This window comes from Oncorhynchus kisutch, unplaced genomic scaffold, assembly GCF_002021735.2.
Source record: "Oncorhynchus kisutch isolate 150728-3 unplaced genomic scaffold, Okis_V2 scaffold1199, whole genome shotgun sequence".
Taxonomy (NCBI): Eukaryota; Metazoa; Chordata; class Actinopteri; order Salmoniformes; family Salmonidae; genus Oncorhynchus; species Oncorhynchus kisutch.
The window spans coordinates 14,589-33,116 of NW_022263144.1; the positions used below are offsets into that span (position 1 = coordinate 14,589).

General features: G+C 43.3%; 1 long non-coding RNA gene across 1 annotated transcript; it reads left to right on the top strand.

Annotated features, from left to right (window-relative positions):
* Window positions 1-15,795: 15,795 nt before the first annotated feature.
* On the top strand, window positions 15,796-18,322 carry LOC116365202 (uncharacterized). Its single transcript, XR_004208079.1, has 3 exons — window positions 15,796-17,715; window positions 17,856-17,892; window positions 18,131-18,322. It is a non-coding gene; the product is annotated as an uncharacterized LOC116365202 (long non-coding RNA).
* The last annotated feature ends 206 nt before the right edge of the window (window positions 18,323-18,528 follow it).

Sequence of the window (18,528 nt, forward strand, 5' to 3'; positions counted from 1 at the left end):
CACCACAGTCAGGGAGCAGTGATACAGTCACACACACCACAGTCAGGGAGCAGTGATACAGTCACACACACCACAGTCAGGGAGCAGTGATACAGTCACACACACCACAGTCAGGGAGCAGTGATACAGTCACACACACCACAGTCAGGGAGCAGTGATACAGTCACACACACCACAGTCAGGGAGCAGTGATACAGTCACACACACCACAGTCAGGGAGCAGTGATACAGTCACACACACCACAGTCAGGGAGCAGTGATACAGTCACACACACCACAGTCAGGGAGCAGTGATACAGTCACACACACCACAGTCAGGGAGCAGTGATACAGTCACACACACCACAGTCAGGGAGCAGTGATACAGTCACACACACCACAGTCAGGGAGCAGTGATACAGTCACACACACCACAGTCAGGGAGCAGTGATACAGTCACACACACCACAGTCAGGGAGCTCAGACACATTACAAACCACATGTTCTAGAAATCTAAACGGTGAAACCACAGGTTGAACAATTCAACACACACACTTTTTTTGTTCTTGAAAAACTGATGCACTATCAACTCACCCTTAACAAGCCTGGGATGTTAGGCCAAATACTAAACACACCGAAAACTTCATTAGCAGAACCGTTTCAAAACAAATGTGGCGTTGAGACTAACCACCAGCAGGTTGTCTTCTGGAGTGTATTACTGAGGGAGATATCACTCCCAACAGGGTTCATAACTCCTCCTTTAAACCCTTCTGGGCCTCACTACATTCTGCTTACAAAATGAGGTTTTACTGAAGATGTTTCCACACAGTTGTTTAAGCTGGGCTCTGGAGGGTCAGTGCAGGTATGGGGGGAAACACACACACGTCCCACCCTACGGTCCTAAACCATTATAGAGTAGAGAGCTGCCATTCCCCTGAGGAAGAACACAGGCCTATATTTACCACAGGCAGGACAGGGACAGGCTGGGTAGAGGGGATCTCAGATTTCCATCTGTCTAACTCTGGGTGGGTTTCAATTGGCACTGAGATTACGGCCAACGCCCATCCTCCTCTTTTCCCTCGAACAGAACAGAAGCACTTCTCTTCCTTCTCTTTCTAACAGTGTGCCATCTCTTCCTCTCTCTCGCTCTTTCATATTGCCCTTGTTGCTATGGAAACTTCTCCAAACAGCTCTCCGGGGCCTGAGAGGGTGTGTGTGATCTGTGGCCGCCTGAGTTTGTGCCCCTCCCACTTCTACAGAGAAAACCCTGTCAGAGGAGCACTAGCAAGTAGAGAAGAGGGGGAAAAAAACAGTAGTTGAAATTCCCCTTCACATGTTATAAGTTCAGCCTGAATGGTGTCAACAACACCACCTCTGACACAGACACACCATCATCCAGCTGCTGCCATTCAACCATGCCCTTGACCAGTGAAGCACTGTCTGAGGGAGGCACCATGCTGCCACACACACACAAACAGGCATGGACACAAGCCCACAACACACACCAGATGTCCTAAACAACTGAGTGCAGCACGGCCAACCAACAGAAACTGGCAGTCCTTCTCCACACATGCCTTTAACCTTCCTTGATTCACAGTCTTTATTACCTCCACTTCATCCCTTCTTTCTCATCTTCCACCCAGCCTTACCACCAGGCTGATCATATCACTATAACCACTGATCCTAATATTACCCTAGTTCACCTTCCACCCAGCCTTACCACCAGGCTGATCATATCACTATAACCACTGGTCCTAATATTACCCTAGATCACCTTCCACCCAGCCTTACCACCAGGCTGATCATATCACTATAACCACTGGTCCTAATATTACCCTAGATCACCTTCCACCCAGCCTTACCACCAGGCTGATCATATCACTATAACCACTGGTCCTAATATTACCCTAGATCACCTTCCACCCAGCCTTACCACCAGGCTGATCATATCACTATAACCACTGGTCCTAATATTACCCTAGATCACCTTCCACCCAGCCTTACCACCAGGCTGATCATATCACTATAACCACTGGTCCTAATATTACCCTAGATCACCTTCCACCCAGCCCCAGGCTGATCATATCACTATAACAACTGATCCTAATATTACCCTAGATCACCTTCCACCCAGCCCCAGGCTGATCATATCACTATAACCACTGGTCCTAATAATACCCTCGATCAGTTTGAGTGACTATGAGAGATACAATACTAAACGCCAACCAGGGGACCTACTTACCCAGTAACACAGATTGGTCATAAAATATGAAGGGGCCCATTGAGAGACACACTATTGCACTCTCAGGCTAGGGTCAGTGTGTCTAGAACCCCATCCATCAGGTGCTGTTTATTTGAAAGGGGCAGCCAGAATACTACACTGCTGGGTGTCAGGTAGGTAGGTGTGTGTACTCTGCTGTGATTGACTCGTGTGTGGAAATGTCTAACCCAAGAGCTGAATTCACTCTTTCCTTTTTTCTTTTTCCATCTAACACACTCCCTACCTCTCTCATGCACACACACATTCACCTCACACTAACATGTTAGACATATGGCATAGGAGAGAAAAATCAGGCACTGGGCAGAAAATGAGGTTTCTCTTCTATTCAAATCAAAACATATCCATGATGGCAGAATTTCTCCTTCTCTGAGAAGTAACTAACCTAACCTCAAAGTATTCTCCATTTGGGTGTTTTTACAACACTATCATTGAGCTGATACACAAATATATGGACAACCCTTCAAATTAGTGGATTGGCTATTTCAGCCACACAGTCATGCAATCTCCATAGACAAACATTGGCAGTAGAATGGCCTTACTGAAGAGCTCAGTGACTTTCAACGTGGCACTGTCAGGATGCCACCTTGCCAACAACTCAATTCGTCAAATTTCTGCCTTGCTAGTGGTGCCCTGGTCAACTGTAAGTGCTGTTATTGTGAAGTGGAAACATCTAGGAGCAACAGCAGCTCGGCCGCGAAGTGGTAGGCCACATAAGCTCACAGAATGGGATCGCCGAGTGCTGAAGCACGTAGTGCGGAAAAATCGTCTATCCTCGGTTGCAACACTCACTACTGAGTTCCAAACTGCTTCTGGAAGCAACATCAGCACAATAACTGCCGTCAGGAGCGTCATAAAATGGGTTTCCATGGCCGAGCAGTCGCGCACAAGCCTAAGATCACCATGTGCAAAGTGTCGGCTGGAGTGGTATAAAGCTTGCCACCATTAGACTCCGGAGCAGTGGAAACGTGTGATTCATCACTCCAGAGAATGTGATTCATCACTCCAGAGAATGTGATTCATCACTCCAGAGAATGCTTCACCATCTTGCAGTCCGACGGACGAATCTGGGTTTGGCGGATGCCAGGAGAAGACTACCTTCCCCAATGCATAGTGACAACTGTAAAGTTTGGTGGAGAAGGAATAATGGTCAAGGGCTGTTTTTCATGGTTCGGGCCCCTTAGTTCCAGTGAAGGGAAATCTTAATGCTACAGCATAACATGATATTCTAGACGATTCTGCGCTTCCAACTTTGTGGCAACAGTTTGGGGAAAGCCCTTTTCCCGTTTCATCATGACAATGCCCCCATGTACAAAGCGAGGTCCATACAGAAATGTTTTCTCGAGATCGGTATGGAAGGACTGACATGCACAGAGCCCTAACCTCAACCCCATCGAACACCTTTGGGATGAATTGGAATGCTGACTGTGCACGACCTCACTAATGTTCATGGCTGAATGGAAACACGTTCCAGCAGCAATGTTCCAACAGCTAGTGGAAAGCCTTCCCAGAAGACTGGAGGCTATTATAGCAGCAATGTTCCAACATCTAGTGGAAAGCCTTCCCAGAAGAGTGGAGGCTGTTATAGCAGCAATGTTCCAACATCTAGTGGAAAGCCTTCCCAGAAGAGTGGAGGCTATTATAGCAGCAATGTTCCAACATCTAGTGGAAAGCCTTCCCAGAAGAGTAGAGGCTGTTATAGCAGCAATGTTCCAACATCTAGTGGAAAGCCTTCCCAGAAGAGTGGAGGCTATTATAGCAGCAATGTTCCAACATCTAGTGGAAAGCCTTCCCAGAAGAGTGGAGGCTGTTATAGCAGCAATGTTCCAACATCTAGTGGAAAGCCTTCCCAGAAGAGTGGAGGCTATTATAGCAGCAATGTTCCAACATCTAGTGGAAAGCCTTCCCAGAAGAGTGGAGGCTGTTATAGCAGCAATGTTCCAACATCTAGTGGAAAGCCTTCCCAGAAGAGTGGAGGCTGTTATAGCAGCAATGTTCCAACATCTAGTGGAAAGCCTTCCCAGAAGAGTGGAGGCTATTATAGCAGCAATGTTCCAACATCTAGTGGAAAGCCTTCCCAGAAGAGTGGAGGCTGTTATAGTAGCAATGTTCCAACATCTAGTGGAAAGCCTTCCCAGAAGAGTGGAGGCTGTTATAGCAGCAATGTTCCAACATCTAGTGGAAAGCCTTCCCAGAAGAGTGGAGGCTGTTATAGCAGCAATGTTCCAACATCTAGTGGAAAGCCTTCCCAGAAGAGTGGAGGCTGTTATAGCAGCAATGTTCCAACATCTAGTGGAAAGCCTTCCCAGAAGAGTGGAGGCTATTATAGCAGCAATGTTCCAACATCTAGTGGAAAGCCTTCCCAGAAGAGTGGAGGCTGTTATAGTAGCAATGTTCCAACATCTAGTGGAAAGCCTTCCCAGAAGAGTGGAGGCTGTTATAGCAGCAATGTTCCAACATCTAGTGGAAAGCCTTCCCAGAAGAGTGGAGGCTGTTATAGCAGCAATGTTCCAACATCTAGTGGAAAGCCTTCCCAGAAGAGTGGAGGCTGTTATAGCAGCAATGTTCCAACATCTAGTGGAAAGCCTTCCCAGAAGAGTGGAGGCTATTATAGCAGCAATGTTCCAACATCTAGTGGAAAGCCTTCCCAGAAGAGTGGAGGCTGTTATAGCAGCAATGTTCCAACATCTAGTGGAAAGCCTTCCCAGAAGACTGGAGGCTGTTATAGCAGCAATGTTCCAACATCTAGTGGAAAGCCTTCCCAGAAGAGTGGAGGCTGTTATAGCAGCAATGTTCCAACATCTAGTGGAAAGCCTTCCCAGAAGACTGGAGGCTGTTATAGCAGCAATGTTCCAACATCTAGTGGAAAGCCTTCCCAGAAGAGTGGAGGCTGTTATAGCAGCAATGTTCCAACATCTAGTGGAAAGCCTTCCCAGAAGAGTGGAGGCTGTTATAGCAGCAATGTTCCAACATCTAGTGGAAAGCCTTCCCAGAAGAGTGGAGGCTATTATAGCAGCAATGTTCCAACTTCTAGTGGAAAGCCTTCCCAGAAGACTGGAGGCTGTTATAGCAGCAATGTTCCAACATCTAGTGGAAAGCCTTCCCAGAAGAGTGGAGGCTGTTATAGCAGCAATGTTCCAACATCTAGTGGAAAGCCTTCCCAGAAGAGTGGAGGCTGTTATAGCAGCAATGTTCCAACATCTAGTGGAAAGCCTTCCCAGAAGAGTGGAGGCTGTTATAGCAGCAATGTTCCAACATCTAGTGGAAAGCCTTCCCAGAAGAGTGGAGGCTGTTATAGCAGCAATGTTCCAACATCTAGTGGAAAGCCTTCCCAGAAGAGTGGAGGCTGTTATAGCAGCAATGTTCCAACATCTAGTGGAAAGCCTTCCCAGAAGAGTGGAGGCTGTTATAGCAGCAATGTTCCAACATCTAGTGGAAAGCCTTCCCAGAAGAGTGGAGGCTGTTATAGCAGCAATGTTCCAACATCTAGTGGAAAGCCTTCCCAGAAGAGTGGAGGCTGTTATAGCAGCAATGTTCCAACATCTAGTGGAAAGCCTTCCCAGAAGAGTGGAGGCTGTTATAGCAGCAATGTTCCAACATCTAGTGGAAAGCCTTCCCAGAAGAGTGGAGGCTGTTATAGCAGCACATGATTTTGGAATGAGATGTTCAGCAAACAGGTGTCCACATACTTTTTTGTCATGAGGTGTATATGGATTCTCTAATATATGGAGTTCAATAATAACAAAACATTTTTATTTAAACAAATATTAAAGTTCTGACTGATTGGTATCCCGTTACAACATTTCCCGGTGTAGTACATGTCTCTCTATAGCTGTACAACTTATTTTCTCACAGGGGTAATACTCAAGAATACTTCACTGACAGCAGTAGATCAATAGTCTAAAGCCAGGAAATAGCTGAGAGCCTGGGAGAGAGCAGGGAGACCTCCCCTTACAAGGGCAGACATTGTACAGGCTTTACATCAATCAGTGAGGCCATTCTCCTTACAGCTAATGACTATGGTGTTTGTACCAATGGGAATACACTGGTAATCAACCCTTGGTTGGTGGGCTGTAGCATGGTGGTCTCTGCTGGGTCGTATTGATTAGGCCCCAAAAGGAAGACAATGAACTGAAACAGGGAGGGACTACTTTAACTTGTCCAATAAAAAGCCTGATTTTTCTTTGCCCGTAGCTATATGTTTTTCTACAGTGTTGCCTAATGAATGGGACCCTGGCCTCCTGCTCCTGTCCACTAGGGCTAGGTTTGTTCCCCTCACTGTGGGGCTTCTAAAAGGCCTCTCAGATTGTTGGATGTGATTGGTTGGGCTTTCATTCATTCCTCCCTCCCTTTCTCCAACTTGTCTACCAGTCTTTTGAGTTCTGACAACAGATGGCCCAACGGTTGCTGTCACCTGACCCTGTCCCTCTCAGTGTGACCCTCTCCCCATTCCACAAGCCAGCCACACACACACACACACAGTACAGTGTGACAGCTCTCAAACTGATATTTTTATATTTCTGATGCCTAGCTACAGTACATGAGTCAACTGCCTTCTCTGTCAGTTTGTTCTGCCATTTAAAAAACAACAGCCCAACAAGGCAAAACCAATAACATTTTGTTAGTTCAACTAATTCAATAAGTGAAGTATTAGCCTACATTACTCTTTCATGTACAAGAAAGAGAGACTCTTTACCTAATTCTCAGATCAGTGCCACCAGGCATTAATATGGTTGATCAACTCTCTCACTGGACCATGGAGGCACACGGTCTTGTTCCAGTCTTCCATGCTAGTGAGAGACTGAGAACCCAGAGACTTTAATCGGTCTCCACCTCACTCCACACACGACCTGGGACCGGTCTGGCGCCAAGACAGGCTTTCCCACGGTCAGAAGATGTAGTAGTAGTAGTAGTAGTAGTAGGGCTGTTAGAATTTGAACTATGAATTGTGATTCTATTGGGTAGGACACAGCTGTGGAAGAGCTTTCAATGCAGGGAAGGTGTTGCTTGGTTATTATCTTATTGCCTTATACCTTCACAGTGAGGTGGCACCACAGGTTATCAAGAGGTTAAACTGAGCAATTATCAGACATTGAAAAAAACATTACCAGCAGAAGCCCTTAAGGATCGTAGACTAAATCCTGTCTCGTGGAAGAGAGCTCACCTGCAGCAAATTCTACTGCGGTAAGGAAGCCATTTCTCTACCGCAACACACGTGCACACACAGACACCCCCGTTCCCCTCCACACAAGGCTACTCATGGCAAACCCACACACCCTGACAGTCCCACCTCTTCTACATGCCTGTGAGAACAGTGAGATATTAAAGGCAATTACAAGGGATGCATGTAAATGTCATCTTAGTTGTCAGGCCAGCCAGGCCTTGGAGGACAGCCTGTGGTCTGGGCCTTGTCCAACTCAGGGAGAGGAGAGGACTAATTCAATACAATTTAATGGGAGTGGTTGTGTTAGAACATGCTCACATACAGGAGCGTGTTACACTGTTATTCTCTCTCAACAAGAAGCACTACAGAATTTCTCCTCTTAAAGACCCAAATTCCAGCACTGTCATTTCCCTCCCATTTCTTTACACGAGGTGTCAAAGTGACAGTGTAAAAAAACAACATTCCAACTTCACACACACACAAATCCCCTGCATATTCAGTGACAATCACACCTGCAAGCAGTTTCATGCCCAGGCCCCAGAGATGATGGGCTGAAGAAAGAGAGAGATCAGAACAATGATGATCCAGCAGCATGTACTGTAAACTAGGGCAGCATGATATGGGCAAATACATTTCATTGTGATTCAGATCAAAACCCTTGGGTGAACTGTTGGAATCATGGAAATAAAATGCGTTTTCCATTATATTATTTTAATAATAGAATCTTTGAGAACTAACAATTGCAGGAAATTTGCTAAATCTATTTCAGTTCCATGGAGAATTTAAGAATTGCAGGAAATTGGCTTGAAAATGCACAAAAAATTGCTACACCACTTAGATGAGGAGCCTTTCAAATGTTCCCTAAAATTCAGCAGAGCCAAAGTCTAACTGCGACCTTTGCTGCGACCTTTGCCACACCCACCACCTAAGCCACTTTTTTTATCCATAAAAAATAAACTGCACAACATGAAAAGTTTCTTCCTTGAAAATTCAGAGGGAGAGAGAGAGAGAACAGTGTGTGACTGACATGAGACTTACCATGAGAGGAAACACAGGAAGCAAACACCAAGCCAAGGGATAGTCAGTCCAAACTAAGATAACTACAAAGGCGCTATGCTACCATTTTCATTGTGTTGTTCCCTCATAACACACAGCCTTACACACAGAAATGCTGAACCACAAGCGCACACACTGACAGAATCATCGGGCTGAATCATCGAAACCACAACCACAGCGGTTGCTCGTGTGAGCAACTCTGGAACTCATCAGCAAGAATGCACCAAGATCTTCAATGTATCAACTGTCAAGGATGAATATTTGTATCAAGACTGAAAATATTTAGCTAGTAATAGAAGCCATTAAAATACATCTTTACAATTTCAACATTCTCTCCTCACTCCAACTGTTGTAAAATGTATTCTCAAATGTACTTCAAAAGATCTTTTTACTCAAGTGAGAGCAAAGACAATCAAGTCAGTAAGATTTCTGAATGCAACAAACTCATTCAGGACTCCTAATGGTGCTTTACTCTTGGAAAGAGATGTCAAACAGTGAAAAACGGGAGGTGAATGAGAAACAACCTCCGGATTGAAGCAGCAAAACCCTTTCATTCTCCACGGCTGTGGTAATGACTGATCTGACAGAGGCTCTGACTGTAGTCAGTGGACATAACCACATTAGGGAGACGGGATTCAATAACAAACTATTTTTATGTCACAGAGGAATCAGAGGAATAGATAACTAGTGTAGGAAGGACAGATTGATGATAACCATCACCACACATCTGGAGGCCATCTGAATATGGGAAGAGCAACAGATAGGTCCCTGAACCTTGGATAAGACACAGTATGAAACCTCTAGCCTGTTCTACAGAGGAACAGATAGGTCCCTGAACCTTGGATAAGACACAGTATGAAACCTCTAGCCTGTTCTACAGAGGAACAGATAGGTCCCTGAACCTTGGATAAGACAGTATGAAACCTCTAGCCTGTTCTACAGAGGAACAGGATATGTACTATACCATTTCAATTCAAGTAAATACTCCTGCAATTGTTCATTACACACACTCTGAATTGTCTAGAATGGACATGAAATTAACCTGATGAAATGGTCAGTAGATGCCAGTCAGTAACGATCAGTAGCGCAGCCAGCATTCTCACCTGAGGGAGTAGGTATATCCTGTGTTCTCTGGAGCACACTGTGGAGGAGTGTATGTGTGTAGGCGAGAGAAATCCATGGTCATTCTCCGATCAGACTGCAAGAGTCAGGGTGGAAGGGAGAGGGCTCTTTAGGCCATAGCACAATAGATGAGGGATTATCATTCTAACACACCAGCAAAAGCATGCATTACACACACACACACACACACACACACGTTCAGCTTGTCTCTCGGTACTAGTACTGTTTAGATCCAGTAAAAGGTTGATGTACTTTCCCACAGAGCAATAGCATAGTCCTACAAACACTCACTAGTTAACATACAAACAAACTGTTCCACACACATACTACACCTCTCTGGTGAATATGAGTCAATCTCTCTCTGTGCCTCCACAGCCCAATCCCACATTAGACCCAATTTACTTGGCTTCACTCCAAGAAAACCTAGGCAGCAGTAGCTACTCTGGAGAGTCCCAGAGCCCAGGCAGGCAGGCAGACAGGCAGGCAGGCAGACAGGCGAGTAATGAGAACAGTTACACATTAGCCCACAACACTACAGCCCTGCTCTGTTCTGTTTTGTAGAATAGACTTGGCCAACCTCCTTCCCTTGCATTATGTCTGCGGCCTGTTGACGACAAGCGCTTCGGAAGGCAGGCAGCAGGGTTAGGTAATGAATGGAACTCTTCTTCTCTTTCTGTAGCTCAGCAGCTGTGGGCTGACGGGGACCAGTGGAGACAGAACAGGGGACAATGGGAGTCCCTCTCAGGCAAGGCACCCAGCCAAAATACCAGACTGACTCCCTCTCAGGCACAGCACCCAGCCCAATACCAGACCGACTGGGGAAAACAGGCTTTCTCCCTTCAGAGAGTAGCACATACAAAGGTGGAGCTATAGGCCCAACCCTGATAATGGATGGGACACACCTAGCCAGGTAGATGCCTGGGGCCTGTTCAGGAGGGTGCGGTGCAAATAACATTACAGAATGTTTGTGTAGGAGAGGAGTAGACATAATTGTGAGAATTTTGCTAGTTCTATACATTAGCCTACATTTCTGTCTAGAACATTGTGAGCCCTGCACACTCCCAGAAGCAACACCAGGAAGATGGCAAGCGTGGGACACAGTAATCTATAAGCTACTCAATTGAACATGACCCCGTGAAGGGTCAGGAGAGGGCTAACATGAAACCTGTTTAAACCCTCAGTCAAATATATAGTAACCTAAAAGGTACTATATAGGGAACATGACAGGGATGAATTTGGATGTGGTGATTTGTTTAGTCTATTCAAAACAGAGGGAAATCAATAAATGGAGCTGAAACACTAATGTATTGATTTTAACTATGGATCTACAACATCTAGCCTTGAAGTAAACTCAAACAGCAATGGAACGGTTGCCTCTCAAATATGCACAGAATTCAATGGTTACATAATTCAGAGGGTTTGGTTTGAATGACTCCACTTCCGCTGATAACTTACAGTAGGATGGCCCTGCAATACTACCCACGTCATATCTTCCTACAACAAACCCTGAGCTGTGCTGATACTACAGTAGCTAAGGAAGCACCCCTGCCACCTATAATATACTATTATAGAGGTTGTACTAAATAAGAGCGAGCACTATAGAGGGAACAGATGGCATTCCCCCAAATCTGCCAAATCAGAGGGACTACTGCCTGGTAATCTTAACCACAGGTCAAATCTATTTGTAAATCCAAAGGCCCAAAACAGGGATTAATAATCATGAAAACCCATGTGGCGTCTTTAATTCTGCCTGGATTAGTCGGTTGGATTGGTGGCCTGTTTTTGACAATCCTTCAGGATGCAGAAGTTACTGGACATTCCAAGTTCAGGAAAATAACAATATAAGCTCTCCTGTGTGTTCAAAACTGAATTATTTTGAGATTGCAGAGCTGAGATGGGAAAAAACTTTAGAACCATGTTTCAACTGCCATCCAATGTATCACAACCACCATAAAAGAGCAAATGGTCATCCTCCATTTTTGCTTTCACAAGCCATCTTCTCAGGGGTCATGGCTAGTAAGGATTCCGCTTTTGTCAAATTCACATAAAAGTTTATTATTATTTTCATTTTTAGCTAACCCTGACTCTTTATAACTTTAACCTAATTATCCTAACCTGCTAGATTAACTATCCTAATCTGCTGCGTAAATTCTCCTAACCTGCTACGAAATGTCAAATTTGAAAAAAACTGTATCCTTTCTCATGAAAACTCTTCCCAGGCTTAGCTTGTAAAATCTTGCAAAGGGCACGACCTATGAACTTATACTAGAGAGACAGGCTGAACACAAACAGCACAGGCACACTCACTAGCCTGCCCGCCCGCCCACCCACCCACCCACCCACCCGCACACACACACACACACACAATAGAGCAGGGTTCCCCAAACTTAAATAACCAACTCATCACCAAGCTTTGATTATTAGAATCAGCAGTGTAGTGCTTGGGCAAAAAACAAAACGTGCACGGAGGGGGGCAGGACCAAGTTTGGGAACCCCTGCTATAGAGAACCACAGTATGAGTCATAATACCCATAAAACCGAGCGGTCAAACAGGGAAATGGTACCAATAGTTTAGATTTAAGAAAGTCACCTTGTCCGGGAGAGATTTACATGGTTATCAAAACGTCATGCCAGGGTAAGCCCACATGAAACACAAGCTGTGTTTGAATACTCATACTAACCTCACTATTTGTGAAGCAAATTGAGTATATTGTATGCTTATTGGTCATAGTATGGATATAGTTAACATGCCAAAAGTTCCCGTAAAATAATTCGCCAAAATACAAAGTATACACGCAGTGGACACTGTTTCCGTGTTTTTACAGCCCATAATGCCATTCTTCAGGAAATGGCTGTGGCTTGATCATTTTTAAGATTAGAAGAAAATGGTGGAAAACATGCAGCCAAAGTCCGATGAGAGCGGATACAAATTCATTGCTTGAACTAATTATGACAGATGTTTAGAAAATGTTAAGCAATGTAATAAGGTAATAACTTTTCACATAAGTTACGTTATGTTAGCTGACAATTTGTTAGCTACGCTATCCTTACGAACCACATAGCATTACAGCAGCATGTACTTTACCGGTATGTTAGCTAGTTACCGGATGTTAGTTGGCTACTAATACATCAAACTTTCCAGGCAGTATATTAACTAACTACCCAACATTGACTTGATTATTCACATCATTCTTAGCTAAGTGGTATATTTGCTGTGCGTTTCTATGGATATTTTTAATTTAGCCTATCTACTCCGATTTCAGAGCACTCTCCTGTTGAATATGGCCGGTGTCCGTAAACATTGGCAAAAAAAAAGAGTAATTAAATTGTTGCCAGAAGCTCAGTTAGTCACCAATGCTCGGGATAACATGAAAACAGCCTAACCAGCTCTGCTAGGGAGAGTAAAATGGTCAGCGAGGTGTTCTATCATTTGAGTCTGGAAGTAGCTAGCCAACGTTAGTCAGTTAGCTTGCCGTTGAACGCTCGGATCAACCCTTCTCCTCCGCCATAGCATCCTGTGTGACATCTGAATGCTCCGAGAGTGAAACGCTCTGAATTTACAAACTGACAATGCTCTGGATTTACGAACACCCATATCACACTCTGGCACTCCAGACACACCCGAAATCGTAAAATGTTTAGCTAGTCATTGGTTATGCTAACAAGCTAGCAAGAGGTTGCATCGCAACATCAAGTAGAGGAGCACTCAACTGAAACAATAGTTTGTTTACAGTATACTAAAATTAACTAATAGTACGTAGTATATACTCATTAAGTATACAGTATGGGTATTCGAACACAGCTACAGCCCTTAAGTGATTCTATAATCCCCAATGGAAAAATGAATGGTGGAAAAACGATTGGCACCATTTCCCTGTTTAACCACTAGGTTTTATCGGTATTATGACACCTCCACTGTGGAGCTCTATAGAAACATTTTTAAAATTGCCACTTTCACAACATGCTGTAAAACGATCTTCTTTTCAACAAAACAGTAGGTGACGAGCTAGGTAAAAAAAAATATATCGAATTGTTGATTCTGCACGTCGGGTTTTGGATATGTCAAAATTTGTACTTCCATTTCAATGTGTGCAATTGGAGCAGAAAATGCCCAAATTACAAATATGAATGCATGTCCAAGTGACTCAAACTCCGTGAGTCTCGTATTGCCTAATGCTAATTTTAGAAGGCAATTTTTAAACAACGCAGACACCCGTCCATGCACTGACATTAACGTTGCGTTTATAACATACATATCAAACGTGGGCTCTCATTGCGCGGATACTGAGGGTAATATAAAGCAAACGTTTGAGCCTAAGGTCGCAGTTAACATGTGAAATAATGAAACAGGCCCGAGGTTCTGTTCGCTGTCAAAACAGAATTCCGGAGAAAGGAGCCAGAGCACTACAAACTGGGAAATAAATGCGCGTTAATTTATATTAAATGACATTTTATGACTACTAAAAAAACGGAAGGTAAAACATAATTCCAATAATATCGCGTGTAACTTCTACTTGCCCGTCAGATAAGAGCCCATCTGTTATTCTTATGAGCGTAATCCAGTTGAAAAAGATCCACACATTTCTGTCTTGCAAGATGCGTTAACTTCACACCGCATGTCGAGGCGTCTATTCCAGGTATGGTGCGTTCGATGATCCTAACCCAGATAACAAAATAATATTTATCCGTGAACATACACAAAAGTTTGCAAGTTGACAGTGTGTATGTGTACGTAATTATCAGGCACTACAAGCAGAATTCCAAAATGGCTTCCCAGACGTAACAAAGCAAGAAGGATCGCAGCAGAGATGTTCCTCCCACTCCCAGACCCGCTATTGTCAGTTTATGGCGCACACTGAATCTATTGGAGTAAAATGAAATTGCTGCATCCCACCACTACTGTAACTTCTCCCATCGGATGAGAGTTGAACTGGGAGTAGTGATCCAAGTATAATAGATATACTGATAAACTATAGCGTAACACTGAATATGATTTTGTATCAAATCAATCAAAATCACTGAGTACAAATACTGGAGGTACAGAATACAACAAAAAATAAATCACTGTTTTTGTCACAGGACTAAAGAGCTCATTACCTATATGTCTAGGGCTCTTATACAAAACTAGAAATAATCTATAACTGGACAGTATAATGCAATCTGGGAAACTACTACTACTGCACATTCAATGTATCATTTACACAACACAATCTACTCATTCAGATACATATTCATGATCCATCAACAGCTGTTTCCCCATCACCTCTCCAGGACAGAACTCCTACAGCTGAGAGATCACTATTCATGTAAATGATGACCACAGGACAGAGTGGTATTTTCTCTCTGGTCAAAAACATTAATGTTGGGCTAAACTCAAATCTTAACCAATGCAAGTGAATTCATACATACAGCAAAATCAGTTACAGTACTGCTTTTAAATTTAGATCATATTTCAAATAAGGGCTTTTCACTGGTGGCCTGTTTACAGAGCAGATTACAACCCAAATATCAAATCAGGATCAGCTGAGAAGTTGAGCCTCATCAATAATTAATTTGGCCCCCATGGAACCTTTTGGATCAAGATTTAGAAAATAGTCTCATGGGACCAATAAAACAGGATATATGCAACAGGGCAGTGGCACATTGCATGCAGCCAAGTCTGCATCTCTATGCCAAAAAAGTGGTCCAGCATCATTCTCCTCCCACTTCATAGGACTACTGCACCACCTACTGTCTGTGAGAGTGTATTACATGGTGATGTACCCTCTCACCCAATCCATTTGAACCAATCACAGGGCTTTGGAAGATTGACAGGGGGAGCAAAGGGTGTCCTCTCTGGTGTCTCGTTGGACATAGAGGCAGTGGGGTTTAGGGATAACATGACAGGAGTGGTTGACGCACGTCACTTGAATCGAATGATGGACGGAAAGAAGGAGCAAAGCCTATAATTTTTACTGTCTTTTGATGAAGTGGTTCTCCCAACGCATGTAAAACTTGGGTATGTGAGATATGCGGTGAGATTGCATGTACAGAAGCCGCTGCAGTGTTACAATTGTAAAAAGTTGACGTGTGGCAAGTGTTTGTCGAAGGAATACATATGTTGAAGAGTCAGATGAAGCATGTTGCTGTAATTGTGATGGGAATCACATTCCTGAGTTCCCAGAGTGCCCTGCAAGGATGAAGGAGGTCGCAGTAGCAGGATCAGGGCTATCCAGCAGATTTCCTATGTGGAGGCAGTGAAAATAGCTGAAGGAGTGAAGAGATATGAGATGGTAGTGGATGTCCCACAGACTGCAGTGAATGTCATGCAGGAGAAGGATCCCGAGACACTAATGGAAGGTGGACTTTGATGCGTATATAGCACAAGTGACATTGCACTACTCAAACTAATTTTAAAAATCAACAAAGAAATCTAAGAAGTTAGACATCATTGTGAAGGGGGGAAATATATTTCTGGATCTCCAGGACTTTACAGCAGAAATGTTACAAGGAATACTGAATTAAGAGGTTCCTGAGCTGGGCTCTGAATAGACATTTAAATCCGACTGAAAGAGTAGTTTTTGTTCAAAATTATGGGTTAGTTATTAATAAGAGAACATCGTGGTATAGCCTGGTAGTGACCGGCCTCACACTCCAGTACAGTAGCTGGCAGTATATGCATCTGTTAGTTGGTTGCGATCCGCCCAAAAAACACAAAGAAGAAAACAGGTGACGCAGTAGGCAGGGCTACCGCGAGATTTTGGATTCAAAGTAAATCTAGTTCAGCTTTAGATGAGAAAAACATATTGTAGTTAGCTACCCTGTCAATATAAACGTCAATGATGCACACACCGTTCCAGTTTAGATAATTGGTGCACTGGTCAATAATTACGAAATCAGGAGAAAGAAATCAAGTGCATGCAACCATGGTGGTGGTTTGTCGTGCAGCCTTGATGTGCTAGCTAAGTAGCTAGCTAGCTTACGTCATACCTTCTCGTATTCTAACGTTACTTTTCTGTTTTCTAAGTACATCACTAGTTGCACGTATAATCCAACACTTATGCATACATTTCGCGCGTCCCATATAACAAGTTACTGGTAGTAGACACCACTAGTCTGAATGTGGGACTATTTCTAAAACAGTTCACGTTTACTGTAACTTACACTCGACGCTGGTTGTCAAATCCACAGGTTGTTGTGAAGATGAACGACGGTCTGTCTGGCTGTTCAGTTATCCACCAAAATCAGTTCAAGGAAGTAAAATGTTGCTACCAAGTCAGTGCATGGCAAGCCTGCCTAAAAAGTAGCTAACGTTCGGTTTGCCTGGCACAGTCATATTTTCCGCTGCTCAAACTGACATCACATGGAGGAGAGCAATAATTAACCGCGTTTCAAATCACAATCCTTTTTAGGTAGAAATGCCCATATATAGTAGATGTAGGAAGCAGCGTGCAGTCAGAGCTGTAGCGCTGCCTGCTGGACGGTTTAAGCATATCTTTTTCGTCTCTTTCAACACAGTTTTTTTGTTGTTGTAAATAACAATACGTTTTTTATACATAGATTGTTATCTATACACTAATTAACTACCTGTAACGTATAACCCAATTACATATCCGTTATACACTGTTTATAAAGAGTACCTTAATATAAAATCGTACTCATTTTAAACTGGCCAATATAGGCATACTGTGATATCATTTAGACCAGTAGTAGAGAGTGCACTGTATCCTATCCTATGACAGCAAAAAAAAAAACGATCATCACATCATCCCTTGAAGAGGTAGGCTAGATAACCAGTTCTACGGAGTAAATAATTGTGTTTTGTGAATCCATTTGTGTTATATGACAATGGAAAGATTTGTGGAGGAAACTTTCTAGCCTACTATGAGATAAAATATGTAGGGCAGCCCACATGTCATATGAGGAATGTTGGTGATGCTGATCCTATTGTTTCTTGTTACCGACCTGAGGTCACATGACTAGAACATAGGTTGTGTGAGTACAACTATCACACTCTTGTATAAGATAGGATCACTTTTGACAGGATTATAGACAATTTGCTACACAGTATGAGGAACTTGTTGCACTTTGTGTTTGTTTGAGTTGCTTGCTGTACAGCCTGACGATGTGGATCACTGTAAGTAGTCTACACACCTTTGTTAAAAATGTGTCTTCTGACAAGTCCATTTGCTGAATTTGTTTTTAAAAATGATTACCTACTAACATCTAGTACTGGACTGTATATGGCTCTTATGTATCTGTGCTCTCTTTCTGCAGATACCTATTGTGAGAGTTGCTTGACTTACAGCCCAAGGTAGGATTGATATGCCTGTTTTCATTCACATGAAGTGTGTTCAAGAGGGCTAGTAGACAGTCATGGAAGGCATTGCTGTTGCTCTCTTGCTACATTGAACAGCATCAGACCAGGCACTGTTGCTACACTCTTGCTACATTTAACCACAGTGTGACAACAGAAGGCATTTGCTTGATCCTCAGATATAGAAATAGAGTTATTAGAATCATTGATACATGCTCTTTTTTTCTTCTTCCAGAAATTGAGAGCAGAAGAAAGACACAGCAGAGTCCAGACGGGATGTTATTGAGAAGCTAGTCAGTGGTGCTGTGTACCAAGATTTAGATGCTAAAATCCCCACTGAACACATTTTAATGTAACTATGTTCAACTGTACCAACTCTGTTAATTTAATCTCCAAAATTCTCTTAGAATAAAGATATTTCTCAATATCATGTTGTTTTATGTTATTGTAATTTCTGCCATACTGAACTGACAATGCAATAATTTGTAGGTTCACCCACTAATGCAATATAGTGATAAAGGATGTGACAACTATTATCTTAATGGAATCAAGTGTTCAGCCATCTGCCCTTTTCCAGAAACATCCATATTGCGTTTCTCTCTGTCTCATACAAAATCCATATCTGAATAAGCT